The following is a 14806-nucleotide window of genomic DNA, read 5'->3' as shown; positions in this document are numbered from 1 at the left end:
ATATAAAAGGGGTATATTGCTATGTAATCTGGAAAAGCTAGCACACTGTAATACCACATGCAGATTTATACATTCGCTAAACAGATAAAATCCACTAGAAAATTCAAAGTTCAATGGAAAAGTAAGTGTGAATTACTAATCTGGTTTTCAGAATAAAAAAGCAAACTTGGGATTAGAAAGGAACTAAAGTTCAATATAGCAAAATGATTTTAAATAGAATTGCAAGCTTCACAAAACTCTATTTGAAACAAATTATCAATGCAATCACTGTTCATAACTCTACTACTGCCAAGTGATAGCCACAGTTTTCTTTACCTTCCAAACAAAACTGTCCACACATAGAAGCCAACCGTGTGCAAAGCACCCTGTTACAGCTCTGGTGAGCCCCAGGGTGTCAACAAAACATATGGCCAGTGCAGTTTGCTCTCCAAGTCATCGTACATCTGACAATGTGCCCAAGCAGTGGAAACGGTAATTATTACAGCTACTTACCCTGTCCTCTGGGTGAGTATTTATTAATTTACTCTAAGAGCTTAAATTGATCAGAATGGCTTAAAAGCATTAAGTACTTCCAAAAGTACTTGAAATGAAGAAGCGCAACTCACTAGCTAGGCTTCATCCTATCTTTTACAAAAAGTAAATAAGATTTAGCAAGGTTTTCTTCCTTTAGTTAATTACTTGGAAGTAATTATTCTGCCTTACTAGAGGCACAGCTGAGAGGACAAGCTGTCACTGACAGGAACTTTACAAACTGCTACAAAACATAATGATTGTAAACTAACTTTCTGTCCATTAAGTGCCTGTTTATCCATGCCACTGAACACTGCTTGACTAATATTTTTACTAAAATAATCTCCACGATTTAACAAATTATTAATAAAAATTATGCTAAAAAGAAAAATACATCACATTTTCTACTGACAAATGTTATATTTAACTTGCTTTAGAGCTCATTTATCCAGAATGACTACTTGGAACCCAAACACCAAGGAAAAAGATCCTCTGAGCAGTCACAGGAAATTTTCACTGGAAAATCCCCCAAGTCGTTTCCCAGAGTTAAAATTTATCTTAGATAATATCCACAAATAAGCCTAACGATCTGATTATCTTTTACCTAATCAGAATTAGAAGTTGTAAGTAGTGAAAGAGGGACTAGTGAAAGGATGATGTCGAACCAACAAGTGACAGAGTGGATAATGAAAGATTTTTAAAAAACATCTAAGACTATGACTATAACTTTAGAAGTACTGGGGTCCAAAGCCACTCTGAAAGGTCAGTAAGTTCTACATATTCCCTGAGGATATCACCAAATAGTAAGTGCCTAGAAGTCAGCATTATTATGATAAAGGTTTTTAAAAAACAAATGACTAACATCAAATGTGTGAAATTTTTTATGAAGTATAGATATATAAAAGGGTTTGCTTCTGCTATTGAGAAAATCCTTTTGTATCAAGTACCTTATTACTTGATAATGGCAGATATTCAGACTGTAATTTAAAAGTACTTTTGGCCACCGGTATGTAGAAGTGAAGTAAAAGATGTAAAGTAAAAATAATCACCCCTCTTCAACAGAAACAAACATCTGAGTTGTTCCCAAAGAGGCAATCCAGAGCTGCTACTGTAATATATTGCCCCTTTGCTCAGGGGTGTCTCTATAAGCGTTATCCTACCACCTACAGGAATTGGATCCTGGTTCTATTCACAGCTCCCAAAAATCAATCTCCACCCAAAAAAAAGACAAACCAACAACAAAAAAAAACCCTGGCAAACAGTTCAGCACAGGTTGAGTTCAAATCCTAGCTCTGCTACCTATTAGCTGTGTAATCCTGGGAAATTACTTCTAACAGTATCCACCTCCAACTCAAAGAATTATTGTGAGAATTAAAGTCAGTTCATATACTACTATTTGGAATATAGAAAGAACTTTCACAACTCAAAAATAAGAAAACAAGCCAATTTTTTAAATGGTCAAACTATTTGAACAGATACTTCACCGAAGAAGAGATACAGATGGTAAATAAGCAGAGAAAAGATCTCAGCATCATTACTCACTAGAGAAAAGCAAATTAAAGTCAGAATACCACTACACACCATTACAGTAGATTAAAAACAACAACAACAACACTAACAATACCAAGGGCTGGTGAGGATATGGAACAACTACAACTCTCACATACTGTTGGTGGGAATGTCTATTCGGAAAGCAGTTTAGCAATTCTTTATAAAGTTAAACATACACTTATCCTACAATCCAGCTGTCCTACTCCTAGATATTTACCTAAGAGAAATGAAAATATGTGTCTATTAAAAAAAAACTACATAAATATTTATAGCAGTTTCATTCATTATCACCAAATACTGGAAACGCAAATGTCCACCAACTGGTGAACAGATGAACGCGCTGTGGTATCCATACGATGGAATACTATCAGCAATAAAAAGGTATTAACTTCTACACTTCTGACAGATGATACCACATGGATGAATCTAAAAGCATAAGGCTAAATGAAATAAGCCAAACTCAAAATACATACTGTATGATTCCATTTATATGACATTCTAGAAAAGGCAAAACAAAAAAGACAGAAATTATATCAGTGGTTGTCAGGGGATGGGAATGAGGGGAACGGGTTGACTACAAAGGAGAACAAGGGAACTGTTTGGGGTGATGGAAATATCCTGTATGGTGACTGTGGTATTGGTTATAATACCTGTACATGTCAAAAATTGCAAAACTGTATAACTAAATAGGGCAAATTGTGCTGTATATAAACTATACCTCAACAAATGTGACTTGAAAAAGAAATCCAGTTCATGTACAATACAGTACTAGGCGCTTAATAAACACTTCATAAACATTAGCTGTTATTATTATGCTTCATAGCAGAAGCAACCAGTATCAAATACTTCAGGATGACAAACTTTAGGTCTCTAAATTTGTAAATAAAATGTGGCATCTTAGACTTGTGATGGAAATATAATGCACCTGTATATACTGTGGGTATGTTTATTTCTAAAATTAGATATATATCAAAGTCAGTATATATCTTAATATAGAGCTGTCACACCTGGGGGAATTGCCAACATTTATATTTGAACTATTAGCTGAGAAAGATGTCAACTGAATGAATTTATTAAATGCCAACTGAAGTTAAGACACTGTTCATTTCTTTGTTTAAAAATAGAACTTATGAAAAGAATTTACTGTGTAAGCAAGCACTCTCTTCTTCCCTTTTATTTTTACCTCTTCTCCTTGAACTCAAATTTGAGAACTTCTAGTACGTGAAAATACAGAACAGTCTAAGTTTCATATCTAGGAACCCTGGGCTAAGAAAAAGGCATGGTTTGAATCTTTCTGGATCTGCAGCTAACATGTTTCCATCCAGAGATGGAAGAAGAAAAGATCAAACCATTAAAATGATAAATGACCAAAATCACTCTTCCCTACTATTTAAATATAAAAATAAAAATTTAAAGACCAAGATTCAGTGTTATAAATCTGTCAGCAGGACAGCATTAATTTTGTTGATGTTAAAACCTCCAAAGCGTAATTCCAGGTTCTGAGCAACGTGCAGCATTTCCAAATGTGAGCTTAATTGTAATTCTCTATTATCTATCACTAGATTTGTTAAACCAAGACCCCCTTCCCCTTCCCCCTTCAGATTATAAGACTCATCCATAAGAACGTCCTCCTGGTCAAGTGTCTGTGTGTTTTCAGAGGCAAACCAAAGGCAAAAGGGGCCACAGCTTTGCCTGGCTTTGTTCATTACTGTATTCCTACCACTAAGACAGGGTCCAACACATAGCAGAAACTCAGATATGAATGAATAACTTTTCTCAAACAGTTCATTGAAGGGAAATTTTAGCATATCAGGATTTTACCTGTACACTGAAAATACTTTTAACAGACATGATTTCACCCATGATTTTTTTTCAAACTGAAGTTATAATTGACATAAAACTTTATATTAGTTTCAGGTGTACAATGTAATGATTCAATATTGTACACACTGCATAATGATCACAGTAAGTCTAGTTACCATCTGTCACCATAGAATTTTTTCCTTGTGATGAGAACTTTTAAGACTCTCTGAGCAACTTTTAAAAAGGCAATACAGTGTTAGTGATTATAGTTATCATGCTGTACATCACATCATCATGACTTAATTATTTTATAACTAGACCTCCTTCACTCATTTAATTTACCCTCTAACCCCCTTCCCCTCTGGCAACCACCAATTTGTTCTCTGTATCTATGAGTTTGGTTTGGTGTTGTTTGTTCATTTGTTTTGTTTTTTAGATTCCACATGTAAGTGAAATCATATGGTATTTGTCTGTCTGACTAATTTCACTCAGCGTAATACCCTCAAGGTCCATCCGTGTTGTCATGAACGGCAAGATTCCATTCTTTTTTATGGCTGAGTAGTATCCCATTGTATGTATGTGTGTGTATACATATATACACATCTACTTTATCCCTTCATACATCAATGGACACTTAGGTTGTTTGATTTGACCCATGATTTGATACAGCTGAATTCATGTAACTATGTTACAAGATTCTATTGTATGTGTTATTTTGGGTGTTAGACTTTCCTTTCTTGTCAAAAATAACCAAGACTTGACTGTACAATTATATTCTTTATAATGCTACCAGGTAATATGCTAAGTGCAATCTCAAGTTTTATATCACCATGAAATTATCTCTTGCAATTTAAAATTCAATATTGAAGACAATATATTTTTTACTTCAGTGGATTGTAACCAGGGATGCACCTCCGAATTACCGAAAGAAACTTCTGAAGATACATGCCTACTCCTAGAAACAGATTCAGTGGTGTGGATAGAGCCCAGGCTTATGAGAACCACTGCTCTGCTGCTACAGAGCCCTAGAACCTAATGTAGTTAGTGCTCTTCACACAGCAGCTGCTCAGAAAGACGCTTGTCACCTTACGATTCAGCAACCTCCAAATGTTGTAGAGAGGAAATCTTCTGTTTTTATATTGAGATGAGAGTGAAACTTCAGCTCCTCCTTTGGTATTCTTCAGGTAAAAGCAACATATCAGAGAAAAATAATATCTCAACAACATCTTAACTGTCCCTTTCTCTACCACCAACTGCATACTTTCAATTCATGTTTCACCACTCTCAGAGAAATCTTCCTAAAGAACAACTCTGTGAGTGATGTGATGATCACTCATGGCTGAAAAACAAACTTTGATTCCCTAGAGGCAAAAAGCTGGACTACTTATCATGGTGTTCAAAGTTTTCACAATCCGACCTCACTACCTGTTTCCAGTCCTATCTTCCCCACTCTCCACCTCTTCCCCACTGTCTATCTCGGGTCTGTTTTTCTCTCTCTCCCTCCCTCCCTCCCCACCCCTACACACACACACACACACACACACACACACACACACACACACACACACACACACACACACACACACACACACACACACACACACACACACACACACTCTCTCTCTCTCTCTCCCTCCCTCCCTCCCTCCCTCCCTCCCCCCCTCCCCCTCCCTCCCTCCCTCCCTCCCTCCCTCCCTCCCTCCCTCTCTCCCTCTCTCCCTCTCTCCCTCTCTCCCTCTCTCCCTCTCTCTCTCTCTCTCTCTCTCTCTCTCCAGCCTTACTGAAACCTGGATTGCTCCATTCCTATTTGTTTGCCTTCTCTGGGCTTGGAAAGCACGTACCTTATTTCCTACCCTTTCCCTTATCTCTGCCTACTCATCCATCCTTCATAATCTCAGTTCAAATGCCTTCTCTACATGAAGGCTTCCCTCTGTTGCCCCACTTATAACTATTATTACAAGAACTGACCACAAGGCTGAAAGGAAACTTAGAGATCCTCTATTCAGTCCAGTGGTTTTTAAACTTTTCTGTTAAGTAACTGAATTCTTATAAAAACCTTCAAGGAAACTTGATACTACATTCATTTAAGTCTTCAGTGTTTTAAGAAAACCTAAAACACTGATACAATCTAGTCTCATTTAACAATAGGAAAAGGAGGTCTACAGAGAGGTGACTTGACCAATGTCAAGTTAGTAACAGATCTGAGGTACTCTTAGGCACTCATTCATTTAGCAAATATTCACTGAGCACCTACCATGTGCCAGGTACTTCTCTAGGCCCTTGTTATACAGCAGTGAAGAAGACGACACATTGTTGATAAACGACCCCTACTCACATGATGCTTACATTCTAGCCAGGAAGAGAGAAATGTTATGAACTAAATATATAGTATGTTGATTATAAATAAAAGACACAATAAAATGTGTAGTATGTTAGTGATAAGGACGAATAAGAAAAAATAAAACAGCAATGAGAAGAATATGACAATTTACACAAACTAGCTAGGGAAGACTTCCTTTTGCCAGGTCACTTTTGAGTAAAGACCTCTAGCCATGAAGACACATCTAAGGAAGAACATTTCAGGCAGAAAAAAGCCCATGCAAAGACTCTAACAGGGAGCTTGCCTGATATGTTCAAGGAAAGCAAGGAGGCCAGTGTGGTTCATGTAGAGAAAATAAGGAAGAGAGTAACAGAAGGAGGAAGAGCACTAGAAACTAAGGGAGAGCCTCACTGTTTAGAGACTTTAGCAGGGGAGTTTGGAGTAGCTGAGTCATAAGATTTGACTGCTGTGTTGCAAAAAAACCTGCAGTGGGCCAGGGATGGAAGAAAGGAGAAGCTTATGCAATAACTCAGAAAAGATGATAATGGCTTAGACAAAGGAGGCAGAAGAAGAAGATATGAGTAAATTATGGGTATGTTTTTAAGGAATATCCAACGAGATTTCTGAATGGACAACAAGTGGGTTGTGGGGGAAATAAGGCTTCAAAACTCAGTTTCTGGCCACTGGAAGACGGCAGATGCCAAAACCGTGATAGATTTGGGGTAAGGGGATATCGGGAGTTACTGAACACATTAAGGTGAACATAGATGGTGATGGTTTGGGGTAGGGGGAGATCAGGAGTTACTGAACACACTAAGTTTGAGATGCTCATTAGCTATCCAAGTAAAGATGTCAAAATGGTATTGTCCTGGAGCTGAATACACAGTCTTGAAGCCCAGGGTAGAGGTCTGGGCTAGGTATATATAATTTGGGAGTCATTAACATCTATTTGATATTAAAGCTACAGATATAAAAGGTAACAATGACAGAAGCTTGGGGACACTCTACTATTTAGAGGTAGGGGAGATGAGGTAGAACTAGCAAAGAAGGCTGAAAAGGAGTACCCAGAAATGCAGCAGGAAAATAAGGCAAATGTGGCATTAACCTGAAATTTAAGTAGAAGTACTTCCAGGAGGAAGGAATGAGCAACTGTGCCAAATGCTGACAACAGATCAAATGAGATGAGGTCTGAGAGGAAAACGACAGTTGATTTAGCAGCATGGACATCACTGCTGATTTTGAAAGAAGAATTTTCATGGTGTGGTAAAGGTGAAAAAGAAACAAGCAAAACATCTGATCAGATAGAGTTTAGGGGAGAATGAGGGGTGAGAAACTAAAGACAGAAAGTAATTTTGTTGTGAAGGGGTCAAGAAAGGATTTTTGGGGTGATGGAGAGACTGTTGTTTAAGAAAAGCAGTGCCTTTCTTATTGCCCAGAACATTCCATTTTGTATTGCAGTTAATTTTGTACAACTCTGTGTCTACATTCATAAACCAGTTACCCACTTGAGGGGAGGAACTGTATCATGCAGCTTCTACAACCAACTGTGACTGTGAACAAGTTACTTCACACCACTATGGGATTTCAGTTTCATTTTTTTGTAAAATATTGAGAGAGTCTAGAGATCTGGTAATTCTGAAAATCCATTTTAGTTCTGACATTTTATTACTCCATAGCCTCTCTGAGGCCTCTGAATAGTGTTTGAGGAACTGAAAACAAAAATCACATTAAGGCTACATTTAAAAGAGAAGTCTCCTCCTCAAATTTTTATATAATTTATTGAAAGTAGTATGTAAAATTACCAGATATTCAGAACCTGGAAACTTTATAAAGTCCTCCAAAAATTCAATTACACTTATTACACTTTACTAATAAAAGGTTTTAAGAAAAAGAAAACCTATACTAATATTCTAGAAACATTTTTTTATCTTATGGCAGTAGGATATTTAAGCAAATAGACTTTTAACACAAGTCCCAAAAAGTTCATCTTAAAATACACCAAAACTCCATGCTCTTAAAAACAAAAGACAACTACCTTTTGCCATTAGTAAAATTTAAGACAATATGATAGAGGTCAAGCCTCTTATTTTACACTACCCTGATTTAGACTATGTCTATTTTTATTTGATATTTCTTATTTATCTATAAAACAAATTAAAGGCCCTACTTACAAGGAGACTAATAAAAAAGCTAAGTATTATGGCTTTCTTATAAATAAATGCACTCAATATAAATTCATCATTCCTTGTGGACCGATGACTTACCTGGCTTGAGTTTTTGCTGTAGGCCTGAATCACAGAAGGCTCAGCCCCGAAGATTAAAACCAAGCAACATGAAAAAAATTCACCTTGCTATTACTTTTGCTCTTTAATAAAAAGAACCAAATATAAACAGAAAAGTAGGGGAATTTTAGGATATGTTAAAGAAACAAGAACTTCAATTTCTCTTAATTACATTGCTGGTAAAAATAGAGAAATGAAGAAACTAACGTTAGCAACTAGCCCTGAAAATCCACAAAAAATTGACTTAAATTGCTTATTATAGTGCCAGGACACATAATGTGTTCTGAAGTACCTATCCAAAAAGGGGGAATAAACAAACATACTAATACTACATCCATACTCAGCAATAAAATGAAATTAACTATTGATAAATACAACTTGGATGACTCTTAAAAGCATTACGTTGAGTGAAAGAAGCAGCTAGCGTCAAAAGGTTACATACTATACGATTCCATTTACATGACATTCTCAAAGAGACAAAACCGTAATGATGAACAGATCAGTGGTTGTAGGGGATGGATTGGGGGGACGGTGGGACTGACTATAGGGACAGAGCATGAAGGTGATGGAATTGTTCTATATCCTGATTTTGCTGGTGGCTACACAAATTTAAACTTGTATTAAAGTTCATAGAATTGTACAGCAAATAAGGGAATCAATTCTACTTTATGATTAAGTTAAAAAATAAAACAAAAATTGTTTTTAACTCCAGTAGCCCAAAAACTCATTACTCCAGTCCATAATCATTAGAAAATATCAGACAAAATCAAATTGAGGCACATTCTACACAATACCTGACCAGTACGCTTCCAAGTGTCAAGGTCAAAAAGGACAAGGAACCACCACAGATTTGAATGGATATATGACAACTAAGTGCAATTTGTGTATCCTTGGTGGATCTTGGAACAGAAAAAGGGCATTAGTGGAAAAACTATAAAAATCCTACTACAGGGCTTCCCTGGTGGCGCAGTGGTTGAGGGTGTGCCTATTGATGCAGGGGACACGGGTTCGTGCCCCGGTCCGGGAAGATCCCACATGCTGCAGAGCAGCTGGGCCCGTGAGCCATGGCCGCTGAGCCTGCGCGTCCGGAGCCTGTGCTCCGCAACGGGGGAGGCCACAACAGTTAGAGGCCCGCATACCGCGAAAAAAAAAAAAAATCCTACTACAGTTTAACTAATGGTATTACACCAATGTTAATTTCTTAGTTTTCATCATTGTACTGTGACTATATAAGATGTTAACATGAGTGGAAGATGAATGAAAAATATACAGGAACTCTCTGTACTATTAATGCAATTCTTCCATGAGCCTAAAATCATTTCAAAGTAAGTTAAATGCCAGAATCTTTAAGAAAAAGGTTCGCAATAATTTCATAAAGCAAAAATACATTTCTTTCTCTTTCAAGAACAAACCAATGCCATCCTGCATATTTTGATCACCCTGGTGTAGTTTGATTACCTAGTGTAGGTCTTACCTGCACTAAGATCATATATATTATCTGAAAGGGATAAAACGGATTCTACCATAAATTATATGACTTACTAACTGTGCTCACTTTCAGTGTATATGTTTATAACTTTAAAAATTCTATCAACATTTGATTTTCCAATTCAAGAGTGAAGTCTTTCCGGGAATTCCCTGGTGGTCCAGTGGTTAAGACTCAGCGCTCTTACTGCTGGGGCCCCAGGTTCAATCCCTGGTCAGGGTAACTAAGATCCCATAAGCCATGTAGCACGGCCAAAAAAAAAAGAATGAAGTCCTCCTAAAGGAATTTCTCATAAATTCTACCTCCTAATATTCTTACTAAAAAAAACCAAAAAACTTCAATGGCCTACCAGCACCCACAGAGTAAATTCCAATACATTTTTGCATCTTGACTTTGGTCTACCATATTACAGCCTCACCTGTGACCATGCCACCTCCCAACATTCACCCTATAATCCAGCTTTGCTGAACTTATTAATTGAGAGCATGTCACGCTTTCTCACTCCACATTTGCTGGCCTTCCCCACCTGGGGAATCTCTCTTTCACCATTAGAGGGAAGAACTGGTCACTTCCTCCTTTGTGCTCCCACAGTATTTTGTAAGTGATCTAATAGATAAACGAATCACATTGTTTATCCATTCATACATACATATATACACTGCTAAAATATGCAAAGCACTCTAGCTTTCGGGGACCTAAAGGTGAACTGATTTCCTTTATAATTCCTCTTGCTTACTCTGCTGGAATATCTGGTGAAGACACTCTTTTTTGTTTTTTCATCATTTATTTACATGTCTCATTGGTCATTTATTTCAGCCGGATAGCATTCCTGACCCACAACAGTGTTTAATAAATATTTGCTGAATGAAAACATTTGGAGGTTCAACTAAATACTGTCTCAATCATAAATCTGCTTTTTTCTCTTCCACACAGTCCATGCCATTCCCAGGTCATTTCTGAAAGTCTAAATTACACAAAAAGCGAGGCCCCTTTCTCACTTTCCTGAACAGTCCAATTCCGATGAATAGGTTGGTGAGGCTGGGTCTGGCAGCCCTGTTTAATGGTCAAGCCCACAGCAGCAAAGCTCTGCATTTGTTAAAGGAGAACAGCTTCTGGATTAGTCCCAGTGCTTACACCTGAACATCGCATTATGTTAAGTCTACAAATAAAATTAGAGACAGAACAAAGAAGGAGACTCCCCAATAGATTAGGACTGATTACCCTAATCAGTGGCCCTTTCTTTCAACTTTCGTCTTCTGTCCTTTTCAGGCTTTTACTTATACGGCATCCTGTCAATAAACTTCTCAAATTAGAAACAAGTTGGTAAACGTTTCAGTAAAGAGGAATATTCAAATAAAATATTTAGACTACAGGCTTTATTTATTCATGTTTCACAACACCATTCAGATAATTAATGACTTTTTTTTTTTGTGGTACGCGGGCCTCTCACTGTTGTGGCCTCCCCCGTTGCGGAGCACAGGCTCCGGACGCGCAGGCTCAGCGGCCATGGCTCACGGGCCAGCCGCTCCATGGCATGTGGGATCTTCCTGGACAGGGACCCGTGTCCCCTGCATCAGCAGGTGGACTCTCAACCACTGCGCCACCAGTGAAGCCCAATTAATGACTTTTTGAACTCATAATTTACTCTCATCACAAAGGACACATTTTAGCTACAGCCAAACTGCTCTGCTGCTCTTCTCCCATACTTGAAACCATACCACTTATACAGATAAAATTTGAAATTTTTTAAGTAATTTAGATTTATTTATTTTATGAAATACTTCTTGGACATATATGATGCTCTAAGTATTTTAATGTTCTCAACTTTCTATCTCCAGGTCTTGCTCCTGTACCACAGACTCCTATATCAAACTTGACAACTCCATTCCAATGTCTGATTGGCAAACTTAACATATCCAAACCTGAATTCCTGATGTTCCCTTCAAAAAGTACCCTACCACCCACAGTTTTCTCCAGTCATCTTGGTGGCTATTCAATACTTCTAGCTGCTCAGACCAGAAACCTTGGCTTTCTTGACTGTCATATACCTACATCCAATCTGTCAGGAAATCCTGTTGGTTCAATGTTCAAAATATATATAAAACCCTAACACTCAACTTCATTGTTACTGATATCTCTTACCTGCATCAATCACTGAGGCAGTCCAAGCAGCCTGACCTATCTTTTTAAATGGATTACTTCTGATTGCTGCTTCTCTCTCTACAGTCTACTCTCAAAGCAGCAATCAGAAGTAATCCATTTAAAAAGATATGTCAGATCATATCACTCTCCAGCTTCAAAACCCTCCCGTAGTGCCTCTTTTCACACACACACAAAGTCTTCGTAACTGTTCAGGACTGCAAGATCGTACCCTGCCCCAGCCTCTGTGATTGTATCTCTTCCTACTTCCCGCTTGCTCCCCCTCTTCTAGTCACACTGATATCTCCCTGCTATCCCATGAACACATCAAGCATTCCTCCCCCCAGGTCTTGCACAGCCTGTTCTCACTGCCTTTTATGTTAGATATCCCGGTAGCTAAGGCCTTTACCTCCTGTGCTAAATTGCTGCAGTAATAGCTACTAATTTGTTTCAAATTCCCTATGTGAAACATGACTGACTTTGCCTCTTCTCCCATTAAGAGGCGGAGTCTACTTCTCCATCCCTTAAATGAAGAATTGGGCAAGTGATTTCCTTTGGCCAATGGATTAATAATAAATAAAACACAAGCAGAGGCTTGAAAAGCTGAGGCACACAGAGGCTTACCCTCTCATGCTGCTAGGATCCCTTCTGCCACCACAGAGTATGACAGCCACACAGAGAGGTCCCAGCCATGTAAGTGAAACCACCCTACATTATGCATCCAGCCCTAGCTGAGTCAGCTCTGAAGCAGCAGCCAGTCCACCCACAGAATCATGAAAAATAACAGCATAGGTGATGCATATAGTTGCTCAAAAATTATGACCTGCTCATTTAAAGCAGGGATTTAAAATCATTCTCACCCTAGAATCCTATGCCCTTTCTATAACATCCCAAACTTTTAAAACCTCATAAACATTTTGAACTTTAGAATTTAGTTTGAACCACCCTAGAGACATCTCCCAAATTTAAGGATACTAAAATAAGCATGTGTCATCTGTTACACAGATTAAGAATTCAGACAATTACAAATTAGAGAAACAAGTCCCCAGGATTTACTGATCTCTCTGCCTTGGCTCTTGCTGTTGCTTCCCCACCATCCTTTCACCCCATCCTTCAAGACTCTGCTAAAGTTCATCTGAAAGAAAATAAGAAAAGTGAGGAATTCTTTTTAAAAAAATGCAAACTATTATTATAGAATGGATAAGTAACAAGGTCCTACTGGATAGCATAGGGAACTATATTCAATATCCTGGGATAAACCATAATGGAAAATACTATAAAAAAGAATGTATGTGTATCACTGAGTCACTTCACTGTAGAGCAGAAGTTAACACAACACTGTAAATCAACTATACTTTAATAATTTTTTTAAAAAAGAGATCTGATACTACCAAAGAAAGAAATCTGATACTATACAAACTTAGGTTATAATAAAAACAGCATCAACAAAAACATTAAATCCTATTTTGTCTGGGGAAAAAAAAAACCCACAGAATGGAAGAGGGCTCATTAGACAGTATTAGCTAACTAACAATTTCAAACCACTGCTAATCATTAAAAAAAAACAAAACCTATATCACATTATTCCAATTAGATTTAAATGTAAAAAAAAAAAAAAAAAGGACCAGCAGAAAATATAAGCATTTATATACTATTTGGTAAGAAATGTCTTTCCATGTATGACACAAACAGCAAAAAAAAAAGATATGGAAAAGAATGACATTTGACTACATAAAAATCTAAAAGCACCATAACCAAAGGTAAGGCAAAGGATAAACTAGGGGGAACATATGACAAATTTAAAAAAAAAAAAAAAAAAAAAGAAAAAAGAAACAAAACCTAGTCTTAGGTTTGGCTTACCCAGGCAAAAACATTTGTTGAAACTCAACAAATGCTTTACAAAAACTAAAGTTCTTGCTCCATTTAAAAAACCAACTAGAAATCTTAGCCAATAAGAAAGGCAATACATAAGAAAGGCAATATATAAGAAAGGCAATACAATATGGAAATGCAACAGTGAGCTCATTCTCAAAGAAAACAGCCTTGTCCTCTTCAAAGGTTGACCAATGAACATCCAATTGTTTTAAATTGAAATAAAATGTTTAAACTAAAAAGATTCATGGATTTAATTTTACAAAAATTGTACCTCAAAAGGAAAAAAGTAAACAGATATTGAAACTATAGTCAGTGATAAGCATGCTAAAGTATTTAGATGGAAATGTGCTAATGCCTGCAATTTACTTTTTTTTAAATTAATTAATTAATTTTGGTTGCGCCCAGCCTTAGTTGCAGCCTGCAGACTCTCAGTTGCAGCATGCATACAGGATCTAGTTCCCCAACCAGGTATCGAACCCAGGCCCCCTGCACTGGGAGCACGGAGTCTTACCCACTGGACCACCAGGGACGTCCCTGCAATTTAGATAGAAGGATAAAAGTATGGTAAAGCAAATATTATAAAACGTTAATGATAAAATCTAGATAGTGGGTGTATGAGTGTTCATTATAAAACTTCAGCTTTGCTGCATGTTTAAAAACTTTCATAATAAAATGTGGAGGAAAGAAAACACTATTATTAATTGAATCAAACACTCTTATTAAGCCTGTTTCTTATACTGAGACACAGGATTTATTAGATCCACTTTAGAGATTCTGTGAAAAGTTCTAATTTTAAATGGATTTTTAAATGTCCTCCCCCTTTTCTTCTTTTAAAATCAA

The 14806-nt window shown here is 37.2% G+C and overlaps 1 protein-coding gene and 1 non-coding gene across 2 annotated transcripts in view; one reads left to right on the top strand and one right to left on the bottom strand.

Moving 5' to 3' along the window:
• The window catches only part of ELF1 (E74 like ETS transcription factor 1), a 104550-nt gene that overhangs the window by 76080 nt on the left and 13664 nt on the right, over nt 1–14806 (bottom strand). The gene's annotated exons all lie outside the window — the stretch shown is intronic.
• Nucleotides 10102–10175, top strand: TRNAK-CUU (transfer RNA lysine (anticodon CUU)). The gene has a single exon. It is a non-coding gene; the product is annotated as a tRNA-Lys (tRNA).

The sequence above is a fragment of the Lagenorhynchus albirostris genome, chromosome 18 (assembly GCF_949774975.1).
Source record: "Lagenorhynchus albirostris chromosome 18, mLagAlb1.1, whole genome shotgun sequence".
Taxonomy (NCBI): Eukaryota; Metazoa; Chordata; class Mammalia; order Artiodactyla; family Delphinidae; genus Lagenorhynchus; species Lagenorhynchus albirostris.
Note: the sequence above shows the minus strand (reverse complement) of the source record. Positions and strands in the feature narration are given on the sequence as shown.